This window comes from Rhincodon typus, chromosome 11 (assembly GCF_021869965.1).
Source record: "Rhincodon typus isolate 14 chromosome 11, sRhiTyp1.1, whole genome shotgun sequence".
NCBI lineage: Eukaryota > Metazoa > Chordata > Chondrichthyes > Orectolobiformes > Rhincodontidae > Rhincodon > Rhincodon typus.
In genome coordinates, this window is record NC_063342.1 from 60,287,153 (window position 1) to 60,296,774 (window position 9,622).

Sequence of the window (9,622 nt, forward strand, 5' to 3'; positions counted from 1 at the left end):
TACCACCCTGACATAACTTTAACTGTACCAGGCAGCATACATTCAAGCAAACTCAGATCATTCAATGGATATTAAATAATAGGGAATGAAAGATTTTTAAGGGGATTTACCTGGTAGAGGTTTTCATAATTACAAATGGCTACAATAAGGTGTGGTAAGGTCTGTGAGATGACAAAATAGGGAACAAATCTAAGATAACATTAAGAATTGAAGGGAAGTTAAAATATTTACTTTATGTATATTTGGAATGTAAAATTCTCTGCCACAAACAAGGAAGTAGATACCTGATAAAAACAGAAAGAACTGTGGTTGCTGTAAATCAGAAACAAAAACAAAAATTGCTGGAAAGGCTCAGCAGGTCTGGCAGCATTTGTGGAGAGAAATCAGAGTTAACATTTCAGGTTGAGTGACCCAGTTCTGAGGAAGGGTCATTCAACCCAAAACATTAACTCTGATTTCTCTCCACAGGTGCTGCCAGATCTGCTGAGCTTTTCCAGAAATTTCTGTTTTTGTTTGTGAAGTAGATACCTGCTTAGATTTCAAGTAAATTATAGGTTTGGGGAGCAGACTGTGAGATTAGATTTAGTGGCTCATGCAGACAAACAGAATTGCAGACTTCACGAGCCAAATAGCCTGTTTCTATGCTGTAAGCTATATGATGCCAAATGTCAGAATCACAACATCTCCAATCTGTTGGTGAATTCCCAATTACATAGAAACTGCAGAGAAGTATGAAGAACTGCATGTAAAAGCTGAAAATGGATAGAAGAATATTAATAGCCTTAGCACTCAACATATTCGACATTTGCAAAATAGCAACCTAGCAAAGCCTACATAATAATGAATCGTGCAGCCAAAATCATAGACAATACTTTGCAGAAAGTTGTGATCAAACTAAAGTGTTCCAGTCCTGTTACATCATGAATATTCCTTCCCAATGTGTTTGTTAAGAAGCAAAGAATAGACTCAAATGCTCTGAGATGTGGAAGAAAGCTTCTTGGCCTCAACATTATGAATTATGATGAATGGGATAACCATAGATTTCCCAACAACTCAAGAGATTATTTAAGTAGAGGATAGAATGGAATGGTAAAGAAAAGAATAATGGACCAGACTTTGCTATGGGGGTGATGAAGGATAAACTTCAAGTGATAGCAATTTCAGGAGTCCACTCATGTACAGAATACTAGGGAAATTGAGATGTTACTGTGTGTTAGCACTCTTCTATGGGTACATGAGAAAGGTTTCCACAGACTATCAAATGATAGCAAATTGATAAGAACATCTACTTCAAATGTGCTGTAGAACTCCTTGAACGCTGTGAAGAATTGAGGTTTGAAGAGTCATACTGTACTCGAAATGTTAACTGTTTCTTTCTACACAGATGTTGCCAGAGTTGCTGAGCTTTTCCAGCATTCTCTCTGCTTGTTTCAGATTTCCATCATCCATTGCATTTTACTTTCAGAGTTCATCACAGTCATTAGGCTATGCCTCGTATACCACAGTTAATTTACATAGCAGATTCTTTGACTGTGAGACTGTGTGGTTCAGTGGTAGTGTCCCAAACCAGGAGCCCTATGTTCAAGTTCCACCTGCTCCAGAGATGTGTGTGCAATAACATCTCTGAACAGGTTGATTAGAAAAATAGGTAAAACAGCCTGTGGAGGTAGAAAGTGGTGGGAGATGACAACAGTTCTTTTCTAGTCAAGACTGTGCTTTTTCTGAAATGTCATACAAAGATGTGCCAGTTGCCCCGATCACTCCCATTGAGTCCCTAAGGGACCAAGAGTCTTGGTCAAAATCTATTTTTGTCCTGCTATTTGGTAGAAATTAGGTTTGGAAAGCATTATTGAGGGAAGCTTGGCAAGTTCCTGTAGTCCCACTACACACTTTTTTTTTGCTTTTAATTGTACTCTGAAATGAGAAAAGAACTGTTTAAAACTAAGAATTGCTGGAGGATTGGTGCATGTTTTGAAAGCAAGTAATCTGACAAATTGCAAGCATCATTTTTACTCATGCTTGTGTAAGTAGTAATTGAAGTATATCTTGCAGGCAAGCTAGAGTTGAGGACAGTGTACAAATGGAGAAATAGCCAGCAACAAGCAGATGTAAACTAGTGACCAGTTATCAGTGACAAAGGCTTTCTGCCTGTCAGCAACTGTGTGATTGGTTCTCACTTTTCTGTGGGTGCTGTGCTGGAGAGGCATGATGTTCCATTGATCCCAAGGGCGATGGCATTAGGAGTTCTCAACGCTTGGAAGGGCTGCCCAGGACAGTCAGGTCAGAGGGGAGGACTTGGACAGAACTCAATAATCAAGTTCTCATTGGCGATCCAGATGGAAGATATTCATGTGATATCTTGGCTGTGATATCTTAGCTGCAGCAGTAGAGCAATATCCTGTCAACCAGTTTCCCTTTCCACTGGAACTGGATGTACCTTTTGTCGAGGACCATGTGTCTTCCAATGTGGAATGGCATTCCCAAGTTAAAAGATGTCCCACTCAAGGCATCTACCAATAGAAAATAAAGTGTGGTTGGAGATGTGGCTCTTGGATCAGACACATCAGCCATGCAAGTACTCACAGAACTCATGATCAGTGACACAGGATTTCCGAAGTGAAAATCATCCTAGTTAGCCAGTGATTGCCACCACTGCCAACAATTGGTTCTCGGGTTAACAAGATGAGTGCAAGCCTTCAGACCTTCATCAGCTTAGAAGCTGTCTGTTGTAAAAACCACTCAAAGCCTGAAAAAAAAACTATAAGTGGTGCTAATGTGTGAACCAGTCTTCTGTGCTCTGCAAACTTCTGAAATCTTTCAGACAAAACCAAGGAAGTGTTCAACCAGCACAGGAATAATTTTATTAAACCTATGCACAGAAACCACTGACCTGCTTTCTCAGTCTTTTCCTCTGTCACAACACCTTTTTCTGCCTGTGTCTGTGTGCATGTGTAAGGGAAGTTTATAATGGGATTAGACTTTTAAATAGTAGTTATATGCCTATAGCTCATAATTGTTTACCCATAGCGAGAGTTTAATTACTTACAATAAATAATAATTCTTGTTAAGTACAGAAAACAGATCCATCCATCCACATCTTTAAAAAAAAAAATCTTTTTTGCGATAACTCTGGAAATAGCGACACTGGATTTGTAATGTGTTATTCGAGTGACATGTGAGAACATAGTGCAAAGCATGCATGTTTAAGGTGGGGAAAATGGTGCCAATCAAGGGGCTATTTGTCCTACCTATTATGGAGCTTAATTGTATTGGTCCTGTACCCATTTAGGTAATTGGGGAGTTTTCCATCACACTTTTGATTTGTGCCTTCGTAAGTGATGAATAGGCATTGGGGGTTTAAGAGGCAAGTTACTGCTGCAGAATTGCTAACGTCTGTTACCACTCTATTTATATGGCTGGTCAAACTAAGTTTCCAGTCAATGGCACTCCTGAATGTTGATAGTTGGGGATTCAGTGATAGTAATGTCATTAATGTAAAAGGATATTGGAAAATTCTCTCTTGTTGAAGATGGTCATTACCTGGCACCTGTGATGGGGCCCATGTTGTTTGTCCCATTAATAATTTGGAATTAATGTGAGAGGTATGACTTTTGCAGATGACATGAAAATTGATAGTGTGATAAATAATGAGGATGCACTGAATACTATCAATTAACTGGTCAGCTGGACAGAGCAGTGGCAAATGAAATTCAGTGCAGAGAAGTCTGATACAATGCACCTGCAGATGGTTAACAAGGAATCACACAGTGAATTGTAGGACTTGAAAAGTATTTAAGAACAGAGAGACTTTATTGTGCATATCTAAAGATCTCAGAGGAAGGTAATGTAGCAGCTAGATAAGGTAATTAAACTATATGGAATTATTGCCCTTACTAGACGAGATATAGAATACAAGAGCAAGGAGTCTATTAGAACTGGTTAAAATATTGGTTGGGTCACAACTGGAGTACTGTGTGCAGTTCTGGTCACCACATTATAAGGAATGCAGCCTGGGCTGGATATTCCGAACTAAATTGAAAGATTGGATAAGCTAAGGTTATTTTCCTTAGAGTGGGGAAAGTTTAGATGTAACATAAGGGCATAAGATTGAGAGAAACACAGTGGATTGGAAAGCACTTTTTTCCATTAGCAGGACAGTGGGCACAGATTTAAAGGGTATAAGTCTAAGAGGAGCGTGGAAAATCTTTTTTCACTGATGATGGAAATTTGAAACTCATTGCTTGAAAGGGTGCTTGAATCATAATATTTCGGTATTATTTAGATCTTCACTTGGGGGTGTGTTGCCATAGCATCCAAAGTTATTTTCCAAAAGCTGAAAAATGGGATTAGTGTAGTCAGATCTTTATTAATTAAGATGTGGAGGTGCGAGTGTTGGACTGGGGTGGACAACGTCAAAACTCACATAGCTCCAGGTTATAATCCAACAGGTTTATTTGAAATCACAAGCTTTCACAGTGCTGCTCCTTTGTCAGTGCTTTGAAAACTTGTGATTTCCAATAAACCTGATGGACTATAATCTGGTGTCATGTGGCTTCTGATTTTGTTTTTTAAAAATTAGCACAGGACCGGGGTTTGCTTCTACCCTTGGGCAACAGTCTGTATGCAGTTTGCACATTCTCACCATGTCTGCATTGGTTTCCTTGCACAGTCCAAAGATGTGCTGATTTAGATAGATTAGTCATGGGAAATGCAGGATTATAGGATGCTCTTAAAAGGTGTAGATCCAATGTGCCAAATGTCCTGTTTCCACACTAGGGATTTTATGAACAAAACCTGCCAAATGGTCTCCTCAGCACTGTTAACATCATTTCTTCTTCAATAATCACAGGTGTCTTCCTTTGAATTAAGTATTACTCCAACCAAATGGAGAGCATTTACCGATTTTTTTTCTTTTTTTTTTTCTTTTCTTTTCTTCTTCTTCCTCTTCTCTTCTCTTCTCTTTCCTTTTCTTTCTTTTTCTTTTTTCACTGGCCTCACATTTATTGAGCTCCATGATGCCACGTTCAGGCAATGCTGCCATGATATCAAAGCAGTTACACTCATATCAGCTCTGAAATTCAGCTCTGCTGTCTTTCAAACAACGTTGCAATGAATTTGGAGAAGAGTTGCCAGGGGAAAGTGTCACTTAATAATACAATCTATGATATTTTCCATCACTTTACTGATGATTAAAAGTTGACTGATGGAGTAGTAATTAGCTATGTTGGATTTGTACTATTTTGTTTGGCAGGTTATACATCAGTGAGAGATTCGGTTAGATGCAGAGTGGAGCCAATAGCATAGGTTCAATTCCTGCACTAGCTGACATTACCATGAGGGCCTTTCCTTCTCAATCTTGAGTCCTGTCTGAGGTGCGGTGACCCTCGGATTAAACCGGCACCAGTTGTATCTCTAATGAGAAAGCCCTATGATTTGGTATGACTATGGTGACTTTGCATTAACCATGGGCAATTTACCACATTGCAGAAGAAATGCCGGTATTATAGCAATACTTGAACAGCTTGGTTAGAAGTGCTGTTAATTGTGGAGCACAAGCCTTCAGTACTACTGTTGGAATATTGACAGCAACTGTAGACTTTGCAATATGCAGTGTCTTCAACCATTTGTTGTTGTCCCATAGTGAATTGCATATGACCCTATGAATTAGCAAGTGTAAGCCTGAATTGAATTGGCTGAAGAATGGCATCTGTGATACCAAGATTCTCAGGAAGAGTCTGAAATAGATCATCTCAAGTTTGTTGCTTCAGCCTCGTCTTTTGCATTTATTTGTTGGAATGTACTGTTTGTGGTTCGCTAGATCCATATCAAACTGCATACAAAACACCCTTCCCTTTTATTTCAATACTGCCCTTCTCAACGCAGATACATCCAACAATTGTAACAATTATACAAACATTGTAGCTCATATATGTACATCATCTTGAATATTTACAAGAGACATGGAAAAAGAAAACAACCCTTCCACTATCTATGTTGACATGATCAGTCTCTCAGGTGATGGTGACTCTTTTTTAGGCAGTCTCCTGGGCTTCCAGCTACTACTACAGTTCCGCAGATACATTCCTCTCTGATTAGCTGTTGTTGCCCTGTAACACTGCTGTTGTCTCTTCCCTGGGTATAGCCAACACTGGCTTGGAGACACATAACTTGACTGACACCACTAGTCCCATCTGGACCAGTTTGATATTCTGAGGGACATCCCCACTGATGAAGTGCAGTGACCAGCTCGTTCACAAAATTCCTCCAGACAGCTGCTCTGACTGTCAGCATCTGATTTCGTATGAATAGACTGAGAGAGCCAGTACCCATCTCTGTAGGCGCGCTGCTGCCATTGATGGTACATGCACCAAAAAATAGAGGGTAGTGGCCTGTGCTCTGAAAGCAGCACAAAGTGCCTGCCATAAAGTAAATGGGCGAACTTCTCAACACCCAACACAATGCCCAATCTTTCCTTTTCCACTTGAGCATACTTCTCCTCCGTCTTCATCAGTCACCTTGATGTGAAAGCAACAGGCCTTTCCTCTACATTCAGCAAAATGTGTAACAATGCAGCACTAATCTCATAGGGCGAGGTATTGCACACCAACTGAAGTGGCAATTTTGGGTCAAAATAAGTCAACACTTCCAGACATTTTAGGGCTTGCTTCACCTCCCCATATTCCTGAGTTTATTTTCACAGTCACCCTTTTCCCAGCAACCATGCAGAAATTTTAGCACGGTTGCCAGATCAAACACAAATTTAAAATCGTAAAGTCATACAGCACAGAAACAGACCCTTTGGCCCAACTCGTCCATACCGACCAAGTTTCCTAAACTGAAGTAATCCCATTTGCCTAAATTTGGCCCATATCCCTCTAAACCTTTCCTATCCATGTACCTGTCCAAAATGTCTTTTAAATGTTGTAATTGTTGTTGCCTCTATCACTTCTCTGACAGCTCATTCTATGTACGGACCACCTTCTGTATGAAAAAGTTGTCCCACAGGTCTCTTTTAAATTGCTCCCCTCACCTTAAACCTATGCCCTCTAGTTTTGGACTCGTTATAATAATTTGAGTCCCCAGAACAATCTCAATTGAGACACATTCTCTGCTCTTAGAGGCCTTCGTGAAAGTCTACAGCTTCTTGGGTGCCCAATGTAGTCTCTTGCCATCAATTACATGGCCCTGATCCTCTATGGAGTCTCTTTTAAAAAAAAAACTCACATTGGTCCCTTTTTTACTTGTAGACCATGCTCCTGCAACCTTTTTAGGATCTTTCCTAGGTTTTTCAGATGCTCCTCTTTGAAGGATCCAGTACTTAAAATGTCAATAAGATGACACTGAACACCTGGCAATACACTCAAAATTTGGTCATGCCCCTCCAGAATAGTGTTAACACTGGTGTGATGCCAAAAGAAAGTTGTTTGTAGTGGAAGAATCCCATGTGTAACTATTGTCAGCAGCAGCTGGGACTCCTTTGCATGCCCCATGTGCAAGAAAGCTTGTGACAGATCCGTTTTTTGAGAATCTTTCCCCCAGGCAGTCCACTGAAAAGGTCATCAGTGTGTGGAAATGGGTATTGATCCACACACAGGGTTGGGTTAACTGTACCTTAAAAGTCACCACAAATCCTCACTGTGCCATCTGTTTCTTAAGAATGGAATGATTAGAATGGCCCCTTCACTGGTGGTTACTGGTTCCAAAGCTCCCAGATTCTCCAGCCAAATAATGCAGGGTTGTTGCCTTTCATTACAGTCATACTGGTCCCTTAGCTTTACTTTTGCCAGCACATTGTCCTCAGTGTCATGTGTTCTGTGTATATCCGTAGTGTAACCCTGACAAACCTCAATACCAGTGCCTTTTACTTTTCCCTATATCTTGACTCGGGAATCAGAGACGCTGCTGCACCCATTTCCACTTCTATCTTTAGTGTTTTCTCCTCTGTTCCTGGGCATTTCCTAAATTAATCAGCTTCACCCTGTACCAACAGGGTGTTTAACCAAAACTCTGATACTCTAGGCCTCCTGCTTCTCTAGGCCACCTGCTTCTTCTGCAGACCTGCCTGACTCCCAGTCTACTCCCTCACCAGAGCCATGTACCTTATGCCTTGTCCTCTATACTGTCTCCTTCAGACACCCCTCCTCTTGTTAGAGTTGTACCTGGCATTGTCACACAATATGGCCCATTTACTTACACCTGCAGTACTGGACTGCTCAAATCCAACATGTTGACTCCTTGTGGATGGTACCACACTCTGCTGAGTATCCGCTACTTTATGCATTTGGTTGTCGTCACTCAATTGTATTGCTTCTCTGGCAGCCAACATCATCAAGGTAGCAATTTCAAAAACTGCCTTGAAATCTGGGTATCTCCTTGTTAGTAGCTACTGTTGGATGGCTTCCTGTCAGAGACCTCAAACCAAACAGCCCCACTAAGCATCTTGGAGGAACCCTCTGAAATCATATCCTCCTAACCACTGAAATGTAGCCACAAATTGGGCAATGGACTCTCCTTCATGCTCCTGTTTATAAAATTGCCCTGTGATCATCAATGCCTTTGGTACAAAATAACTCCCCAATACTTCACATAGTTCTTGATATGGTTTCCCTGGTTTATCTGGTTGCAACAGACTCCTTAGAATTACAAAGGTCTTGCTCCCAATAGTACCCAAGAAAACCAGTACCATTATGTCTTCAGCCACTTTGTTCACCTTTAAGTACGCATTAACGTGTTTGATGTATAAATTCCAACTGTCTCTTCATCAAACGGTCCCATTGCTCTGAACTGCCCATTTGTTTTCCCACTGGTTGGAACTTTTCTTGCTCCTTGAGTCTAGTAGCTATTCACAGCCTGAGACCCCTCAGTGAACACTCTCTGCATTGGTTGCTCCCTCACAGACTGTGTTAGCGTACTGTTCTTCCCTGCTGTGACCTTCAGACTGAGTCCTATCACAACCACTCTCCATGACTTCAGTAAGCTTCCACATGAGTACACCACTCTTCGAATGGCCTGAGTCCACTCACAGCCACTGCTCTCAGCCATCTCCATGGTGCATACCATTCTTCCCTGGCATTGATTGCAGCCCAAATCCCCTCGCTTCCCACAATGTTACCTCCACAAACATGCACCATTTTTGTGGGTCAGAACCAACTTTGTTGCTAGTTATTATGATTGTGGTTCAGGAGAAAATGCATAGTAAACTTGGAATAGGGAATACTTTATTGTGCCTCCTTGCAGTTCCACAGTCAGTTTAAGACTTGACGTTGAGGCCCAACCAGTCAGCGAATAAGACCCTCCAGAGTGCCCAAGGTAGTGACCAGTATCCAGGACCCCACTGGATGCATCCACGTGCCTTCTGGAATGGCAGACTACCTACATTAACTCCCCGGCCTGACCAGAAGCTGCCACTTAGCCAGGAAACATTGGAGACATTGGCCTGCAGATGAGACTGAACAGTGCAGTTTCAAGTCTGCCCTCCCCAGCATATTCCTGGCAAATGTACAAGCTGCTAAAAACAAGCCGGATAAACTTAAAAGTTAGACTCACCTATCAAACGGAATCAAAAGGCTGCTGTGTGCTCCAGTTTACATTGACCTTACTGTGCCTTACAACCTGAGGGTTT